General features: G+C 45.4%; 1 protein-coding gene across 2 annotated transcripts in view; it reads left to right on the top strand.

Annotated features, from left to right (window-relative positions):
- The window catches only part of LOC109641414 (thyroid hormone receptor alpha), a 62532-nt gene that overhangs the window by 4459 nt on the left and 37059 nt on the right, over positions 1-21014 (top strand). For both annotated transcript variants that reach the window (XR_011241053.1, XM_069524972.1), the window contains exons 2-3: positions 4792-4873; positions 20113-21014. The exon at positions 20113-21014 is cut by the window's right edge and continues 376 nt beyond it. The gene's annotated coding sequence lies outside the window, so the exon portion shown is untranslated. The remainder of the gene's footprint in view (positions 1-4791; positions 4874-20112) is intronic.

Consider the following 21014-nt stretch of genomic DNA (forward strand, 5'->3'; position numbering starts at 1 on the left):
AAACACTCTGTCCTCTTTAAACTGAGAACACCTGTGGGCGGGAGAGACCTGCAGCCAGAGACTCAGAGGACCTACAGTAGATTCACTGAGCCAGCTGTATGTTTCTATATAAATATAATATATTTGTCAGCAGGTTGCTGAGGCCTGAGTCAGACCTGGCTCGTTTATGACGGTTGATTATCGGGACTTTACACTGAACGTGCAGCAGCTCACGATTAGAGCAGGTGTTGACGCCGCGGCCTGCGGAGGACGGAACAGTTCAGCCTACGGATGTTTTGACAGATGTGGTCGACTACGCCGGCCGCGCGGGTCTAATCCATTGACTAGGTAATAAACAATGTTTACACCAACATTTATTTCTGCATTGCTCTTGGACTGAACCAACAACAGGTCATATTACTGGATGATTAATTGTTTTGCCTTTAACTTCGTCAACTAATCAAACAGGAATAAACTGCTGTTTATTTAATATGGTAGTTTTAAATAGTTTGAATCGATCGTCAATAGATTGTCTTTGTTAATGTTTCGCTCTTGTGTAACTACTGTACTGGCTTATCTGTGTGTTGTCATACTAACACAATTATATATCTTTGGATTTTGGACTTTTGGTTGGACAAAAGAAGACATTTGAAGACATTGACCTAGTCTGTTGTAAACTGTGAAGACAGAGAGACAGAGAAGAGCCGGGGCTGTTAGAGAGCGAGAGAGCGAGAGAGAGAGTCGTCCCCACCTAGTTGATTAACACGGTGCACATAATGCTTGACTGACGACAACATCACTCATGCAGCAATCTGAAACATACAGCTCTTAAATGTTCTCACACACACACACACAGGGTATAGAAGAGCCTCAGGGTTCCTCGTTGGTACCAGCTTCTTTGGAATGTCCTGTTCCTTTCCTGTGTTTAATGCAGCCTCTGTTCAATTATTGTCGAACACCAGAACAAGACATGCGTCTCCCACGCAGAGAACGAAACGTATCGGTCTCCTTCCATCTGACAGGAAATAACTTATAAATGTCTTAAATCAGGGTTGAGACTCACCAAATCTCCTGGCGTGCACTTTGAGGGCCGTGACATGGTGCTGTAATTGCTTTTCAGTTTCAGTGTCACAACATGTTGTGTCACATGTGTGAGTCTGTGCACTAAAAACAGGACGATTCAGAGTCGGAGTCACGCGTGGGGAAGAACTTATGTATGTTTCCTTTAGTTTCTCAGTGCAGATGCATTTTGTTTGTGGACAAACTGAACATATGGAGGGATTCAGGTGAAGCTACAGAAAAACAATAAGAGCTCAACTCACATTCCTGCGTTAAAGAGGACAAAGTCTCTCCTTGAGAAGGGAGGAGGACGGTTTTCCTGCCCCAGAGGCGAGACTTGATAAAACTCTTCGTCCGAGCTCTGTGAAGCTTTGAATGCTCTTGTGTCAAGTACATATATATATATATATATATATATATATATATATTTTGTTCTTCAGCCTCAGGATGATTTTGCAGTCAGTCGTTCCACCACTGGTTCATAATGATGATTTTCGCTCACCCACAATAACACGAGGTCTCTACCTTTGTGCTTTTCACCGTTATTTCAGCCGTCCTCTCTCGTCAGCAGGAGACAAGTGTAGTTTAATGGTGTAATAAAAATATATAACCACATTAATACAGTTAGAATCTGGAGGCTCTTTACTGTATGATGGCGCCCACTGTTCCCTCTTGGAATTCCTTCGGAATCATGTGTCTTGGCAAATACAATATTCAATCTATTTGAGCTCTGTAGGGAAATACCTTTAGCCCTTTAGCTGCTGAACGCTCCGCTCTGCTCACCAGCTGCTTGGTGCGGCGGCGGCCGGCGTTCACCGGGGTTATTGGAGAGTTGATGGATGGAAGTCCACCTCCTTCTCCGGCTGCATAGACCATGAAGGCCGAACCAAAATGAGTCTGGTCTTTAGACGATTTTCAATGAAGGGCGTCATCAACTCGTCCCGCCCTTATTGCCGTTGCTTAGCAACAGAGCTGAAGTTGGGCATGACGACAAAGTTTTTTATGCCTCGTGGGTTTTTTTTTTAAACGTGTGAACCATTAGCTGTTCAGTTGATTCAAAGCTCGATGCCGAAACATTGGAAGTCTCGTCGCTTGCAGGCGCCGTTACCTCTTTGAGATTGTCACTAAAGTGCAATGAATCCTGGGATATGGGAACTGAAAACTGTCGGAGCTGACATCAGAGTTCCCGTTTGCTGAAACTCAGGTGTCGGCAGCCGGAGCTCAGAAGAAACTCTGGTGCTGTTGTGTGATTTATTAATAACTTGTATTGGAGTGATTTGCTCGTGTCTCACACGCTGTAACTCTCTCAGTCCTCAGAGCTCGAACCTTCAGTGAAGGATGAATGTTTGTGTTTCTTCATCCACGTGTCACACGCAGCGTCTCGGACACCACCGATCAGAGTTTGATCAATCCGCCATTCTTCAAATGACCCTGTTTGGCCCAGGGGGCGCTCTGTGATGCTGTGTTCGCTGTAGCTGTTCTGCTCCTCCCTCCTCCCTCCCTCCTCCCTCCTTCCTCCCTCCTCCCTCCTGCTGTGAAGTCTTTCTTACTTCCAGTAGCATCCCTCAGGAGGCTTGTATTGTTTTATCGGAAAAGAGGAAAGACAAAAAAAAAAACCTGGTTCAGTGAGATGATAGAAAGACTTTATAACAAGCTCCAACCTCCAGGGAGGATTCTCTCTCTCTCTCTCTCTCTCTCTCTCTCTCTCTCTCTCTCATGAGTCTCTGTGCACCGTGCAGCACACACACATGTACTCTCTGTCCTACGGAGAAAGGAACCAAGGCGTCAGGAGTGGCCACAACAGGAAGTGGTCCAGGGATTACATTAAAAGGACGGACTCCCTGCTCAGGATGAACTGCCGCTGAAAGGTCGAGCCCTTTGCTGCTCCCCTCGGGGGGGGGGGGGGCAGTCTCGTACAGTGAAGCTCACGCGGTGACTTTTAAAAGAATATTTTTCTGGCATCTTGCTGTTCTCAACATCTGAGCGAGATGGGGAAGATAGGAGGGAGAGAGACGGGACGCAGCCGAGGGAATCAAGATCCTGGAAGATAGAAGGAGGCTGAAATAAGGGAGGCGCAGTAAAGGTCATGTTCCACAGAGCTGGAAGCATTTGTAGAGCCCCCCCCCCACTCCTGTAATTCTCCACCAGAGAGGAACTGCACTGAGCTGGGTCTAATGAATTTCAGCAGCTGCACATTAGCATCGCTCTTATTGTTTCTCTTCATTTCTGTTCGTCAGATAACCTCTGAACATCACATCGTCAACTCTTCCTCTGCCGATGGAAGATAACATTCACTCAGCAGGGAGCACGAGGAGGGTAATGGGACATAAGATCTGAGACAAACCTCCGACAACCGTATGAAACCGCGTTTAAATCAGATAAGCCCGAATCAATCAAGTTATAAAAACCTATCAGGGAATGTTAAGTGAAAAAATATCTTGTACCATATCAGTACATACATCTATAAACAAATACACGTCTGCTCTGCATTGTTATCGGGCTCGTCTCACCGCAGCAGACGTTGTCTTAGTGCCGTCGATGTCTCAACATATCGTGACTTGTATATGACGTAATGACAGAAAGAGCCCCAAACCCCAACGTCTTAAATTCATAGTGATGCGAAACAGAGATAAATAGAATCTGTGTCTCGTGTGAGAATTAAAGGAGGATTTCTTATCTGACGGTTGTGTGATTATCTTGACGTCATACAGTATTTTCTAATGTAGATAGTAAAGAACAGAATCGAAGCTGCCAGAAAAACAAAAAACCGGAGGCGGAGGAGTGTGTGTGTGTGTGTGTGGGGGGGGGTTTAATCCAGACTATCGGAGGTAAATCAAGTGGAAACAACTCATAGTGGGATAGTGAAGGTTCAGCCTCGGGTCAGCACCACGTTTGTTTAGTCCTGGATCAGGATCCGCCGGCGGCCTCGTGTGGCTGCATCGTTAACATCCACTGGTTCTCTGGTTCTGGATCCACTGGTTCTCATTAAACTCACCGGGTCAAAGCTGGCGGCCGATCGTCCGGTGGAAGACTCGGGGAAATTCTACCTGATGTCAGAGCCACGTGATTTGACTTGAGGCTCAAGTTGACCCACTTATAAACAGTCTGAACATTCAGATCGTGGGCAGATTTGTCCCCCCCCCCCCCCCTTTTCATTTAAACTAAATCAGCTTAACAAGTATATCAGGGACACACACACACACACACACACACACACACACACACACACATTATTTAACAGTGTTTTCCTCGGCTTGATTCTCATGATGGAAAAAAGAAACGAGGCTGTAAATAGCAACACAACCATTCATGAACCTGGAAGTGATTTCGAACCGAAGGTTTCCTCTGGTGATTCTCAAACTGATGATGAGGCAGAATCAATTAGGAGCCAACCGGGCTTCGTGCCGTTCAGCCTCCAGTTAGTCTGACCTCTGACCTCGAAGGTGTTGGAATGAAATCCTGCCTCATAGCTCCGAGGAAACGCATTTTAACTTTGCTTTTTTTTTAGATTTCATTTTAATGTCTTTGCATATAGAATAAAGCCGAGTTGTGTAACTCTCTTCTAAATGCTGCTGACGGCTGCTCAAGCGAACGTCCCGGCTCACTTCAACCCGTCAAGAAATAAAACTCATTCCACAACCTCAGCATTGTTTGAAATAAAAGACATGAAACCCGAGTTTTCTGAAGAAAACTCGACACAAACCTTCATTTGGCAAATAAATGAGAAATGTTTTTTTTCCCATTTCATTTCAGAGTTTCTTGTTCCATTGAAGACGCGCTGCCATCAGATGGTTGAGTCAGTGAAGAAGACCGGACTCTGTCGTCATAGCACCAGGTTGGTTTCTCCTCTTCGAGCTCTTACAAACCCGGTGGCCTCAGCTTTTCTCCGCCCCAAACAAGTTCCCCCGAACCGGAGCGCAGTTTAAGTGTTTGTGTGACGGGTGTGACGGGTTTCAATCAAAGCTGCTCGTATTCAAACAGCACAGACGTTTAAAAAAAAAAAAAAAATCTTATCGGGCTGTAAAATGGTTTTGAAATGACGATAATTAACATAATTATGAATAAGTGCTGGAACCAAGCTAAATTATGCTAATTGAAAATCGGTAACACGTTCGGTGAATAACAAGTTGTGTCGAAGAAAGAAGAAGAAAAGGTTTGAACACACAAACTAATTGAAAATCTCACCAGTGTCATATGATGCAGCTGATTTTACTTACATGACCGTGTGATGTCTGCAGGGCGCCGCACAACAACGAGGTGAGAAAAGAAGAGGGTGGGGGGGGGGGGGACTCTCCGCAGACGAGCAGCCTTCAGGCTTCTTGCCATAACAGTGTCTCACAGCTGAATGTCTTTAATTAGAAAAGCAGACGTGCATTGACATGAGCTTATTAGCCCCTTTCCCATGTTTCGATGAAGCTGTGTGTTTCCAGCAGTAATCCGTACACCGCGTATCGGAGCATAAGGAACGTGTTCTTGTCGGTATAATGACGAAGCTCTGGTGAATACGTTTGTCTGATTTGTGTCTCGACGCATCCAGATGAGAGGCTGATCACAGAAGTGGTGATTTCACGTTAAGAATGTGTGTAAATGAGCTCAAGCGTAAATACTGTGCCTCACTTCTTACGTAACCGAGCGTGTCTGTGTCACTCGTGCGAAATACACGACAAATCCTTTAGTGACCTCGGAAACTGGATTTGGCAACAATGACCCCTTTAAAACATAAAATATCACGTCGCTGCGACCGCAGTTCTACTTCAAGTACGCTCTCAGTACATCACGGCGGTATTGTGATTGTACCTGTGGACGTGCGGTCAGGGTCTGATGTCATACGTGAGTACTAGTACACAGCTGGTCCCGACTCGACCCAATCGCAACGCAGATTTCGGGGCCTGAGCTCCGTACGGAAATAGTTTCCTGTTCACAAGTCACCTCAGGACTCTAGTTAACGTTGCACTTGACCTTAAACCATCGACTGTTATTTCTAGAGGACGGATTCTGACTCTGGGATGTGTGAACTTATTTACATTTGAGTATTTAAAACATTATACTTTAAAATTTAACATCCAAACCTTATCGTTGTTCTTATCGGCGCTGAGCACAGTTTTTTTAAATTAGGAACCTGAAACTGATTTTCACATCAATCGATATCAACAGTTATCACGACATTATTATTTCTTCCAGGTTCAATAACAGATTTTTTGCTCCTGGATGAAGGTTGTGTTTTTAAACTCGTTATTTCAGTCTTGTAGTTCTCAGCATGTGCAGAGTTTCAAACCTAGAAGATGACGAACATCGTAATAAATCTAATAAAAAGATTCAGTCGGTCATAAGATCTTTACAGCGAAGGATTCTTCCCATTCCCCAGGTCTTAAATTAGCCGTGCAGTCGAAGTGTGTGTGTGTGTGTGTGTTGACTGTAAAGTGCCCCCCCCCGCTGTTAGAGAAATGCACAGACAACAATAGATAACGCTTGTATGGCGTTGTTCCCCCCCCCCCCCCCCGCTGAGTGGATGTAGAGAAAGCAGAGGGATCAGTGCAGCGGTGGGACTCTCACATCTGTTGATGCCCTGATGTGATGCAACATGACAGGATGTATTGGGACACGAGCGAAGACGTGATTGGATTTGAAATAACTTTATGTCTCACGCAGCCCAAATTATTTTCTCACTCGCGAGTCCCCTCGATGCTCATTCGCAACACATGTTCAAGGCTGCGTTCACATCGTCCTGATTTCCTCACATGCAACGTCTGAACTAAAAACAAGCTGCAGCACCGCATGGCGTGTTATTTTCATCTTCCACGCAGGATTGGTCAAAAGTTTAAGAAGGAGTTTTTTTATTTATTTGAGCTTCTTAAAGGTGCAGTGTGTAGAATTTAGTGATATCTAGTGTACAAGTGTCAGCTGAACACCCCTCACCTCACCCTCACCTCACCCTCTCCCTCTCCCTCCAAACTAAGAGAGGGTCCCCTCGATGTAAATATAAAGTATTTAAATATAAAGGACCTTTTCTGAGGTAAAGAAAACTACAATTCATATAATTTAGACGAAACAAACTCGTGAAAACGTCCAGAGGATTATTCTAAATTAAATTTCTGCCAATTTTATTCCTTTCACCTAAATCTCACACTCTGGAGCTTTTAGCAAAGTGAAAAACTTTCAATGATGAAGAATGAATGAAGTGAATACTGAAGAAGTAGTAGATTCTTAATCTGCTGAAGCAAACCGAGACATTAGACATTTTTTATTTTCTCTCGTGAGCAACGTTAGTGTTAAATAAATGTTAATTAAAGATAAGATAGTCAACAGTTAGTTAGTGTTTGAGTCTAGTGTGACGTGTGTGTTGTTGAGTTTCCCTCAGTTCATGGTGAGTTCACGTCACTCACATGCTTTTCTGGGCCAGTGGGCGTCAAACCTTCTCAGAGCCACTGAACATGTGCTGTAGGATGCAAACTCCCCCCTCAGCCTAAATTATAGAGTCCTTTAAATGTTGCATAAATAATTTTGGTCGTTGGTCGTCCGTGAACACACGCAACTACAAGACGGACCCAAAGGCAAAAAGTGCATTAACCCACATAACAGCTGAGATGTGTTGTCATCAGCCATTTAGTTAGAATCTAGTTTTCATTTAAACTATTGGTTTTACTTTAGTAATGAGACACTGAACATCTGCATATATATATGTGTATATTGCTGTAAGACACAAAAGCTGTTAAAGGTTATGGAATATGATTTACCGCTGTTAAAAATAAACTCTGTCTCCCTGATGGCCGCGCTAATTACCTGGACACTGAAGAGTTTGTCCATCTCCAGGCAAATCGTTCGCCTCATGGCCTCTTTCACGGTCCAATTACTCACCCAGCACGTTACATATCCTGCCAGTCACACCGGCTTTTCAGCCAATTCACCACTGGTCCAGCAGAGTGCGGAGCAGTGTGAGCGTGGACGTGGGCTTAAAGACGTCTTCCTTCCACGCTGATCCAGAACCGCAGGTCATTAGCAACGACCGCCTAATGGTCCGCTAATGCAGACACTTCCTGTCCAACCCAATCCTTCCTCTGCCTCCCTCCTCCCGCCTGGCTTTGCTCGGCTGTACATTCATTACGCACATCCTGCGTCCATATGCAAAGAGGCGTAGGTAACAGTTTTCTTGTGGAGGAGTTTACCTCTCGTTTGTTCCCGTGCTTCATGTCCGACGTGAGGAATTGGGTGTTTTTTTTCCGAGCTGTCTCACTGAACTAAGCTTGAATCACTTTAAATGAATTCGAGGGTGATTCTTTTGCATTGTCGTGGGGTCTTGATTCCCTCAGTCACGGGATATCTGCTCGTTGTACGTGTTGCGACAGCGACTTGTTATTTCAGGGACGTTTCAATAAAACCTCAGCGGCTGTCGTCGCAGTGAAGGGCTCGGGGGAGCACTTACTGCTGCGGTTACATACGGGAGCTGTAAACATTAAGAATACATGTTGAGAAGATGGATCTACTTCTGGCTGAAGTGGATCTTAAACCTCCCGGGCGTGACTCAGTCCGGTGACCGTGCATTCGTTCTGTGTTGAATGTCTCTCGGATGCGTTGACCGTCAGCAAAGATGCGTGAAGTGACTGAATATAAACGGACGCTCTGTTGTGAAAAACCACAAAACAATAGAACATCTGTTTGACTCGTTCCTCATGTGAAGACTTTATTGTGACAGGATGGTCTCATTTAACAAGTATGTCCCTGTGGGCTTTAAAAACAACCACATGCTCCAGTCTGAAGCGTCGCTGTGATAGTTTGGACGTTAAAACCTCTCCGGGCCCGAAAGTAGGAAGTGAATGACGTCATCGTGTAAGAGGCTTCAAACTGACGACTGCGGACCTGAACCAGGAGGAAACAGTCACTTGTTGTCTGAGGCACCATTTTTTTAATCTGCCAAAACAGAGATTTATCCTCCATAATGTTATTTCCAGGGAATCCCGAAGAGTTCATCAGCGTCTGTGAGCAGAACCCAGTATCCTGTAAGTTTCTTCCGGGGGGATTTTGTTTGAGTCGGTCACATAAGCTCCATTATACAACAGAGAAATCCCTGCTCTCTCCATGGCTGCAGTAAAAAGATCTGAAGGCAGAATAATGTGTACAAAGTGTTTGATTTATCTTCAGTCTTGTTCGTATACAAGATCAGAGCCACCGATAAAAGCCCGCAGGCCCGAGGGTGACATCCTCATTCTCCGTGCGCTGTTTCTGACATGGACGCGATTTATGTTCGGCTTCAGCCGCTGATCGGAATATCCAGTGTTAACACAAAGAGGCAGAGCTGCTTCCACAGCTGCTTTGGTGTCCGTGCTTTAGATGTGGGTGTCGTACAACATGGTCATATGGAGAAAATCATAAATGATCCTGAGCCTTAAAGAACGAGACATCTGTAAGTGAAACCGTTTCTACATATTGAATTTCTCTCTCTCTCCATTGAATGCTCCTAATTAGAGGATTCTCGGAACAAAGAGTTGCTGTCAGCTCAGGGAAACGCTAAAGTCTTGATAAGTGCATTTCCATCCACCGAGTGTGTGCAGCGTCTGTTTGTGCAGAAAACCTGTTTTGACGTGTGTTTAATGAAACATGTCTACAGTGGGCTGAGGTGTGTGTGTGTGTGTGTGTGTGTGTACCAACTGAGAGCGTCGACCATTTCCAACATTTACGTCGCTGACCAAATCAAAACTCTGTTAGATATCATGCTTCTTTCCTGCCCCCCTCCCCCACTCACATGTTTACGTGTGCCCGGGGTGGTGGGGGAGGGGGGCTGGACATGTGTACATCTTTGTGTGCCAGTTTCTTTTGTGTGCACAAGTTTGTTTGTGTATGAATTCCGTTTGTTGTTTGTGCTCATCAGACTCATCGTGTCTCGATTTGTTCCGCCCTGACGGGGGCGTGATTGGGGCGCCGAGCGCTTTGAAAAGCACAACAAACACTTCAGCTCATTTCCAAAACCATATTCCGAAGCATCTGAGCAGCACCGAGCGTCTCTGAGCAACGCTTGCCTGTGTTCCAGGCCTCGTTTACAAAAGGATAAAGTTCTTGCGGGGTACGTTTGGAGAATCTGGTGTGAGGCCCATGTAATACGGGTCGGCCACGAGACAAGTAAACCCTTGTTCCCCTCGGAGCGTCCCCCAAAAACCACCAGCACCGACGCCCTTTATGTCCCGAGCCTTTCGTCTTCTGTATGATGCTGCGTGATTGATTTGAACGTCAAACCTCCAGCCGGCAGCTGACCGCGGGATGAACTCATCATCAGGTTGGGGTCAAGGGTGGCATCGCCTCGGCGCTACGACATCTGTGAAATGACCCATTTTGATTCCTCCGAGGTTGTTGCGCTTACGATGTCCGGTACCTCGCCTCGTTTGGCTGTGATGTCCCGAACTGACCCGAAGGATCACAGCCAATTAAGGCATTTTTAATGACTCGGTATCAGCCCCATCGTTTCCCAAGGTTTTGTTTATTGTGTTTCCCTGGACTCACAAACTGAAGACTCGTTTACTTTACACTCTGTAGTAAAAGTACCTGCAACGTATACTTCTGATGAGAAAGAATTCAGTATTTTAATTCCACAAAGTTTCAAGATTTATCAAAATAAGATTCGACTTTAATACTTGTGAAATAAAACCCACGTACAGGACCAGAGCAGGAATCACACGTTGTTCGTTTGCGTCTCTCGTCTCGAAATCATTCAGTAGAAAAACACATTTACACAACAAAGCAAAAATAAAGGAAAATGCCCACAGATCCCTGAAAATGAATCCCCTGGCGGCAGCCGTGCACTGCAGCGTGAATAACTGAACGTGACTGTACATGACAACAGTGTTACCCTCCCCCCCCCCCCCCCCTTAGTGTGTTTTAGTTTGAATACTCCGGGATACTGCGTTCACCTGATTGGTTGTTATCAGGAGCAGGTTGTGTCTTGTGTGACATTTTTAAACGCGTTGGTGCTGCTGGTGTGTTTTACTCGATCGTCTGAATCACTCAACTACATCTCTTTGAAATAATTCAAACCATCGATTGTTTTTTCCCCGATTTGAAACGAATCTCTTGATTTCTGCTCGTGAAGTGTTTCTGTCGCTCGCCGCTGCGAGCTGTGGTCCACTGCTGACGCGTTGCAGCGTCTGCTCCACTGAGGTGAATAGATTTCAGAAGAGCCGAGCTGATAAGTGTCTGTATTCACCGGTTAAGTGGCTCGTCGGTCTCTTGAAAAGAGAGAAATGCTGCATTGATCTGACGCGGAGAACGATCCTTCAGAGAGTGTTTGGATGAATCTGAGTAGGTGTGGGCGGCTGCACATATAACGTGAAATATGTTCACGAAGCATATGTCCACATATTCCAAACATGCAGTTGATAATTGTGCAACAGCTGCCGAACAGGAAGGAGCACATTTAGCTGTTAGCTGTTTTCTGTGACTTCCAGATAATCGGTGCATCGCAGCAGCGCATGAGTGACAGCAGAGATATCCGAGCTGAGTACAGCTAATGAATACCTAATGAGAGCGGCTCTCACTGTTTGCCCTCAGCTCGCTGCTTTAAAACCATAATTGGAACTTTAAATGACATTTCTCACAACTGGAATCTCATGTAATCTTATCATATATTTATATTCATATTTATATATATATATTTCAAATCTGATGTTTCACAACACGGAGATCCGAACACTGTGATAAGACGTATCTGTGTGGATTTGATCAGATCGTTAGTGAAGGCAGAGGATTGCTGCGCTTCACTGGATCCGTTGCTTTGGACAAACTTCGGCTATTTTTATGTTTTTATTAGATTTTTTTAAAAGCTTCAAACGTGTGTGTGTGTGTGTGTGTGTGTCCTGGGTCGTTTCACACAACAGATTTATAAAAAGGTAAAGATCTGCAGAGATGTGTGTTCGAACATTAAATTCATGCTAACTCCACTCGGACAAAGTTCTGTGTCAGGATTTCAGCTTTTGTGACATGCATGATATTTTTCACAATGTATAAGTACTTGTACTTCAGTACAGTATTGTATATTATATGTTGTGCTTCTACATACTTCCACCCCAGTGAATCAGAGTCATGTCTGTATTTTGTACATTTATCCCACAGCTTTAGTTTCTGTTTTAAACGATAGAAAACATAATTCACCATGTCGTTAAAGTCCTGTGATGCGTGTTCAGTGGATCACATGTAAAGTGCTCATGTGTGGATGTGACAGCCCTGTAATGTACCTGTTCTACAACAACACACTCTGGATCTATGTGTCACAGACCAGGGTCAATATTTGCTCGGTGAAGTAAGTGAGTGCAGACGGATCCTGCGTGTCCCTCACTGCGCAGCACACAGCCTCCTATAGCAGCGCCTAACAAGTATAGCCTCGGGGGACAGTTATACAAGCAGGCCACACGAGGACACACAGAGACGCAGAGACGCATACATTACCCGGGCCAGCCAATGACAGGCAGTCACAGGCGCAGTCACGACGTATGGGAACATGCATTAAGGAATGCACATGCAGGGGAATCAGGGCCACAACACACACACACACACAGTAGTTGTGTATTCTATGCATGAGGACGAGCCTGTTGTACGTGCAGAATTCTCCCTATCGCACACACACATCAGCCCACTTGTCAGACTGAGAGCACAGTATAGGTGACCTTGGATGGCGTAAGCTTTGCCAGCAGTTGAACCAAGACAGGGGGGGAGGGAGGGAGGGAGGGAGGGAGGGAGAGAGGGAGGGAGGGGGGGGGCAGCAGGAACAGATTGGAAGTGGTGCCGGTGCAGGAGGGACAAAGAATGAGGATGGTGACAGATTAGCAGGGATGAGGACGGACGGGCAGGAGCTTGGAAGGAATAAGAGGGAGAGGATGGGGGGAGGAGGGGGGAGGAGCAGAGAGTGGAGGTGTGAAAAGCTTTAGTGTGATGCAGCCATGAAAAGTGGACTCTGCTCAGTCTGCCAAAAAGAGAAGAAAAGTACGACTCTGCTTTTCAGGCACTCAGAGACGGAACAGCTCCCCCGTACGCACACTTCCATACATCATCCTACACACACACACACACACACACACACACACACAGTGCCAGAGAGGATGTGGTTAAAGAGTGATGAAGGAGGGAGAGACGAGGAGGAGGAGGAGGAGGAGGAAGATGACAGCCAGGATAAAAATGAGGGGAAGGAAGTTATCCAAAGAAAAAGGTGTAGCGGGAAAAAGAAGATAAAAGCTAATTATTTATGAACAGCATTCAAGGCATGCTGGGTAATGTTTCCTCTTGTTCATTTTTCTTGTGCGCTGCACTCATCAATCTCCATTTTGTGTTTGTTATTGCGTTTTGTTATTTTGGACAGAATTGGAGGGAACTTCTTTAGTGATTCCTGCCGCTTCACATGAAGATGAATGTCTGTGAGAGAAATGTGCTCCAGTGTGGCGCCGATCCTCTCGAGCGTGTAGTAGCATTCTGATCAAGGCTGGGTGAGCCACAAACGCTTTCAGTTCCACTCCAGACGCTTCTCTTCATCAGACACGGACGCTAAAAGCTGAAAATGAGAATCTCATCATTCAGCAGGGACGAGGTTTAAACCTGAACTTCAGCGTGGAAGTGAAGTGGCCTCGGAAACCTGGCTTTTTCATCACCAGCCTTTTTATTCGTGCCGCACACAGCTAAAAATATAACAGTGACCGATTATCTCTGTATACAGTTGAAGTGATGATGCATTTAACAGGAAACCAGCACGATGAGCTGAAAGACGCTTCAGGCTCCGTTTTCTTAAATGAAGACATATTGACTGTTATCTCAAATCTTCAGATTTGAGTTTCACAGCGGCTCAAATGGAGAGTTCGGAAACGCTGCTGGTCCCGGCTGCGTTTCAGTGTGGAAGCTCAGAGATGGAGACGTTTGTGTGATTCGGTCCCTGATTCTTCAGGCTTCTATCACATGACCCCTTCAGGAGGTAAACAACCTTTATGTTGTGTTCGAACACCGAGTCCTGAGGATCAGGAACAGTTCGTTCACTTTGCTCACACATTCTGCACATTTGCGTCCCCGCTCTCTGACTGTGTCAAACCTGTTCCTCGAATAGAACCACGGACGCCTTGAACCCTCTGACGCTCTCACTCCTTCATGTCGCTCAGTAAACAGAGTCCAACCTCTCGGAATTAGAATAAATATAGTTTTCTCTCTTCTGGTTTTGATTTGTCATGTGTTGCATCACCTGCAGCGGAACACAGAGCCGCTGATAAAATACATCACGTCTCAACGTGCACAATTAGCCACGATGGCTCATTTAGAGGAATATTTATTAATGTTGCATTTGAAAAACTCTTCACTTGTACTTCTGCTGACTGTCTTTTGCTTTGACACTGTTCGTGAACCCGTCGCCACCTTTACTCCGACGTCACGGCTCAGGGCTGCGGAGCAACAACTCGAAGAGCGGCATTGTTTGTAACGACACAACAAACCGCGTCGCTGAACGTCTCACGAGGTGTCAAGATGCTCTCTGACGCTACAGCTCCATCAATTCAGCTTTGAGGGTTTAATTTCATTATTTGCAGGTTGTAGCTTTGAATTAAACATTAATGCTGGTTATCAGCGTCCGTGGTATTTGCTCCGCTCCGTTGTTCCGCCGTAACAGACAGTTCCACATAAGTGGCTTTAATTTCGCTGCGTAGACGAGGATGCGGTTGCGAGTTACGAGTCGGCTGTTGTGGAATCAGTGGAGCGTGGAACACACACACACACACACACAAAAACAGATGAAATAAAAATGTATTTCCAATTAAGCCTCATGTACTCGTGTCCCAAAGCGAGCAGCACACACTCCTGGAACATCACAACATATTTCATATTTCCAGACTTTTTTTTGGGGGGGGGGGGGGCGATATTCTAATTAAAAAGCCGGATCATTTACATGTGTTGGCTCTTTGATTTTTCAATATTGAATCAGGTCCATGTGGGGGCATCTGTGAATTAATCAGGTTGTTACATTTTCATTAAAGCTCCTATTTTTTACCAGAGAGATTCTTCATTTGCATGACATTACTGTGAAATGGAAATTATAACAAGTGCGACTGGCAGCGCGGCTGAACTCCTTCCTCCTCCTCCTCCTCCTCCTCCTCCTCCTGACTGGACTGATGATCAGACCGTCCTGCAGATCATCTTTCTGCTCTCTGCGTTAATCAGCAGCCTCAGACCCTCCAGTCTCAGTTAGCACCCACTGATCATGTGTCGTAACCCACATACCGATTTCCCTCTCTTTATTTACACAACCCGCATGTGTCGTATTGCATATATTCAGGAGTCACATGGTTTCTGAAATGCAGCGAGCGTGTCTCAACGCCCCGCAGGCCTCACAGTGGGAGTCAAACTCCACACTTAACAGGCTTGACGTGAAAGGAATATGAATTCATCTATAATGGATATATCGTCACATGAGACTCCAGCTACATTCCGTTGTGATTCATCATTTACAGAAGTATAAAGACTTTGTCTTTTTTCTTTTTGACGCATCTTTAATTTATATATTTTTATTTATTGTATGGGACTGCATTGACCCATCGACCCGCAAATGTCTCGCTGGACATGTGAACACGTTGCTTTAATAACGTCTCGTCTCCTCCACTTGTTGCATCATTATAAAATACAGACTTTACCTCAGCAGGGTCAGTAACACTCTGAATAAACTCTGGAGTCGTGTGGACGTCAGACAGAGCTCATGTATTCTCATAGTGTTCGTTTTAAAACCAGAGTGACTCTTCCTCCTCCTCCTCCTCCTCCTCCTCTTCTCCAGACAGAACCCAGTGACACCGCCTGTTTCAGTTGTTTAAACTTGGAGTAGCTTTGTGATTTTATTCATGGTCCGGCAGAATTAAAAGTTTTTTTTTCTCTGTTTCATTCTCCGTCCAGGATGTTTGTACTGAAAACAAAGAAACTTGACTTTGTTGGTTTTGGTCGGGGCTCTGGTTGCTGCACTTTGAAAACATTGTTTCTGCAGCTCTCTTAGTTTTTATCAGTTCAAACCCTGATTGCTGGTCTTGTAATAATTTCGAACAACTTAAGAAAGAATAGATTGTTGACGTCCCTCGTGAGAGTTGTCCTCACACTGTAACGTCCCTTTGGAAGCTGGAAAGCACATTAAAGATTTTTCAGTTAGCTCAAAATGAGCAATTCGAACATAACTTTATTGAGCTGGTGTTATTAGGAGCGTGAACGATGCTGAGCACCAGCAGTCGTCCCTAAAGATTTTTACATCAGTCTCTCAAACCTTTATTGCTTCGTGCTTTTCGACTTCTCGCAGCTTTTACGAGGAAATATCCGCTCTCTGCAAAATGTCACATGGCCAGACACAAAGAATGACATGAATTCACATCAGACATTTTGAAATAGTTTCTTCTTCCTTCAGCTTTTTTTTTATCATTTAGTTCATTATTTCCTTATTTCTCCAATACGTCCTCATAAGACCGACTGTGCTCATCGTGTTCTGAGACAGTTTCTATAGGAGGCTCGTATTCAGACGTGAACACTCTGTATTAAACACCCACAGCGAGAACACCACACCCAAACACAGCTGGGATATTACCAGCCCATTGCAGCAGCCTACTACCATCAATCTATACAGCACGCTGCCGAACAGGTTTCTCCAGGTCCATGGTGTTAAGTTTCCTCTCGCTTTGCCGTATAGCTCCACGTGCACGGCAGCACTCCACTGTGCCACACTCTGACGGGAACGTGATGGAATCTAATCCTGCAGAATCAAAACGCACATATGAATGTTTTACACATTTTATGTTTTGTCTTTGTCTTTAAATACCGCGGAAAAAAACGTTTTATTTGGCATCTGATGGAGGCGGGGTTTGTGTCCTCCTCAGTGTTGGGAAAGTCAGAAGGTCACACACACACACACACACACACACACACACACACACACACACACACACACACACACACACACACACACGTTTGGCTGAAAACCAACAGTCGTCCCTGCAGAGTGTGTGTGTAGGCGGGGGGGGGGGGGTTCCAGGCTCCAAATCCATCCTCGTCCAAAAATCAGAGAGGAGTCATGATAAAAAAAAAAAACCTGAGATAAGAATACAGCATGACCTCATCGCTACCTGCTGCCAAATACTGAGACAGAGTCCCACACACACACACACACACACACACACACACTGATCAGCTGCCAGGTCGTTGTGTCGGCCTCTTACAGTAGAAGACCAGTCAGCAGGTTCAGACAACACTCTGATAGTTTATTGATAAATGGAGAATAACCTCTTTGGTTCCCAGTCTCCTCTGAAGTTAAAGCTCAGGGTCAGGTATTACTAAGTACATACATGTTTGTGTAGTATACACACCCACACACATATATATATATATTTATATATGTTAAGTATGGCATAAGTATAGTTTTTATTTCCAGGCTGCAAAGACATGCTTGTACAAGTATTTGTCTCATAATACTGTGGTCTTATTTCCCGAAGTGCTGCTCGACTTAAATCCCTCAAAAATACAAAACTGCTCCAGTTTCTCTGAAAACGTTTGAATCAGCTCATCAGCTCATCAGCTCATCAGCCTCGTTCTTCAGTGTCTGGACCGACGGAGGAATTATTTGATGGTCCACATCACCCCCCCCCCCCCTTTCTGTTTTCATCCCTCGTCTCTCGTCCTGCAGCCAAGTGGACGCTAATTTGGACGGCGGATGGTCATTTATTTATTTTTTTTAACTTTGCAGCCAATTTGGCAGCCAGCAGCGGTGATAACAGGCTGCACTGTAAATCTGTCACAGTCGCTGTTGGGGGAGGGACGTCGTCTCCCCCCTGGTTACAGAAGGATGCATATTGTACCAGATGACTCTTTACTCTCATCCCACTCGCTCTCCTTGCGTCTTCCTTCATGAGATTAATCCTAATGTCTGTTTCCTGCTGTCGATTAATTAAAGCCGTCGCTGAGGTCTCCTGTGTTGTCCTCGGAGATGTCTGTGTGTTTGGATGAGGAGGACGGTTGTGTGTGTGTTGTTGTTGTTGTTGTTTGTCACGGAATAGAAGTAAAGAAGGACAGATGGGTCAATGTGGGGGTATCAAGTTATCAGAATACAATCACAGACTAATGCAGAGGACAAGGACAGGGTGTGGACAGTGTCCAGTGTCTGTCTGGGTCGGTGGTCCCGAGGTCAGTGGGGTCATCAGAGGTTTGATTGGTCCTCCTCCTCATCATCACATTTGCGGTTGTTGTTGGAAAGTAGAGGTTGTACTGGTGTCGTGCTCATCGTACCACGACATGGATTGTGCGGACAACCCCCCCCCAACCACACTGGTGTGTCTCCAGGGGTCGTTAACTGCTGCCGTACACATACGATAAGATTAGAACGAGGTGGATCACGACTTGTGACATGACTTGAACACAGAAGTACTGTCGCCCTCCAAAGAAATACAGAACTAAGTGATGTTAATCTCAGGTCACATTGTTCAGCTCTTCTGTGAAATCCTTCAAACAACAAGGATCTCTCCAGGAACACGTACGTGTGTGAGTCTGTGGAGTGTCGCTGCTGATAATGTCCACTTAACTGCCAACCAACAGTTTCCAAATCCCCCTCGTGTGTGGGTGGAAAGTTTGATGCATCTCATTTTAATTGAATATGTGTGTGTGTGTGTGTGTGTGTGTGTGTGGTTTTAACAGTGTGAATAAAGAGGCTCACTCAGTCAGATGGAGGTTGTTCATTTAAAAAAGATGGAATTTTTAAATTCGACGACCAACCTTGACTCAAGTGGTTGATTTTGTTGGACTGTGTTGCCTCCACCTGTCTGTGTGTGTGTCTGTGTGTGTCTGTGTGTGGGTGTGTGTGTGTGTGTCGGTGTGTGTCTGTGTCTGGAGTAGGAACCTAACTTGTGTTTCCCTTCATGAGAAGATGGTCACACAAAGAGAATTATGTGTGTCTGTCTGAAACCAAGCCCAAGTGCAGCTTGCACAGATGGAGGAAGATTAACACGGAATGTGCATGTGTGTGTGTCTGTGTGTGTCTGTGTGTACATTGTGTGCATTCAAATGCGGGCTGCCAACAATAGATTTTCCACCCAGTAGCTGCTTTGCATACTGAACAAGTACTGTAGCTTTTGTTATTGCAAGACGAACACGCATTAGTTTTCTGTTCTCTTCTCTGATCGGTGCAGAGCCGGTGTGAGACGCTCAGGATCGTGATCGCTGTGGCTTTTGTTTGCTCCTTCACGTTTGTCACCGGTCTTGTGCAGCATGTGAAGTATTTCACTTCTGCGACACCTGAAGTTTATAGAAGGAAAAAAAAAAACCTCATTTACTTTGCACGTAATTGCGAACAGATTGACACGCGTGTCTAAGAAGGCTTGGCAGTAAGTGCTCTGCCACGTCTGAGGCACCTGGATGATTCACACGTCTGCAGTATTTCTTGCTTCTGGTGTCATTTCGGAAGCGTTTTAAGAAAATTGCGCCGGTTAAAGAACAAACCCAGGTCCCTCGTGATTCAGAAAATGAAATAGAAGCTGCAGTATTTTATTTTTTTTGTGCTTCTCTTCCACCTGATCTCTTTCTGGTGGAACTGTCCAGTAACAAGACAAACAATCCCGACTGTTCCAATCACGTTATATTTTATCGTCTGCGTCTTCTCTCTGTGAAAGTTATTTTTGTTCCAGGCCAACGACAGAGTGTGAAGTCCGTCCTGCTGTTGGTCACTCTGCTTTGGTGTCAAACTAACAGTGACAGTAAAATGTTTCTGTTCTTCACTGGGAGGTTCCATCTATTCCTTTTCTCTTTTACTCTTTCTCTTCACGGTGGAAACAAAGCTGCCCAGATACTCTTTTGTGGAAACCTGAAGTTCTGCTGGTCGGCTCGGGGATGTGATCTGGGTCGCGTTAACTCACTGAGTGAAAAGAGACATTTAAGATTAAAAAAATGTGAAACAGAAAACCAGCATTGTTGGAGAACTCTTCCAGTCACAAACTCAACACTCGGGGAAAGTTTGGTGATTTATTCGTGTGTTAGTCGACTCCCTTCCCCCTGGTGTCCAATAACAGTACTACTCTCAGTGTGGTCATGTTCTAACCGGTTGTTGTGTCTCCACAGGACGGAGCCCCTGAAGGAAACTGACTGTTCATGTTAAGAGGCAGAGCCAAGCATCCTCAGATGGACACTGGAAAACCACCAGCATTCTACTTTTTCAAAAGACACAAGATAGAAAAATAAAGACTGAAACAGCACAGTTGTACCTCCCACCGTCCTCTCCTCTCGCTCTGAGCCAATCAGAGAACACCTCTTCAGCGTTCTACCTCCCAGAGAAACAGAAAAGGAAAAAAAAAACTAAAACAGCAATTTATTATATTTGCTATCGGTTCCTCTTTTTATTTTCTTCTCTTCGTGCAACATTTCTCCATTTACCTCAGGGATCTTCTCCCACTGCCTACCTCCTCCACCGAAACGGCCCAGTGACTGGAACGCCTGTGACCTTTCACTGCTGTTACCCTGACAACCTGTGTTGCCTCTCAAGCTCTCTACCCACTGAGGCCGTGACAACCAGCAATGACCTTGGACCTCTCACCACCTGCCAGCTCAGATCCGCTCTCACTGCATGAATCGTACCGATCCACAATTGTAGCCTGGACCCTGGGCTAGTTCGCACTGGAAGGAAGCGTTTTGTTTTGCCATTAAGGCAGCTACACACTCACAGTATCCTCACCTTCTGAAAAAAAATATATACCTGGCAACAATATACCTCAGCAAACACATCCTCTAGACACTCACTCAGTCAAGGAAACAGAAGGGAACCTTTCCGTGACAGCATTCACTCTCCTGGCGCTCGACCCAGCAGGTAACACGTGCTCACCAGCCTGGTGCTTCAGTCTGACCGGTAGACAACCCACTCCAGCATCTTCCATTTGCCTTAGAGGCAGGAGTGCCGCAACAGTAGCCAGGGCGGCCTCCGGAGAAGCCGGGAGAGACTTCAGAACATCAACTGGCAGGAAACATCA

This window comes from Paralichthys olivaceus, chromosome 5 (genome assembly GCF_024713975.1).
Source record: "Paralichthys olivaceus isolate ysfri-2021 chromosome 5, ASM2471397v2, whole genome shotgun sequence".
Taxonomy (NCBI): domain Eukaryota; kingdom Metazoa; phylum Chordata; class Actinopteri; order Pleuronectiformes; family Paralichthyidae; genus Paralichthys; species Paralichthys olivaceus.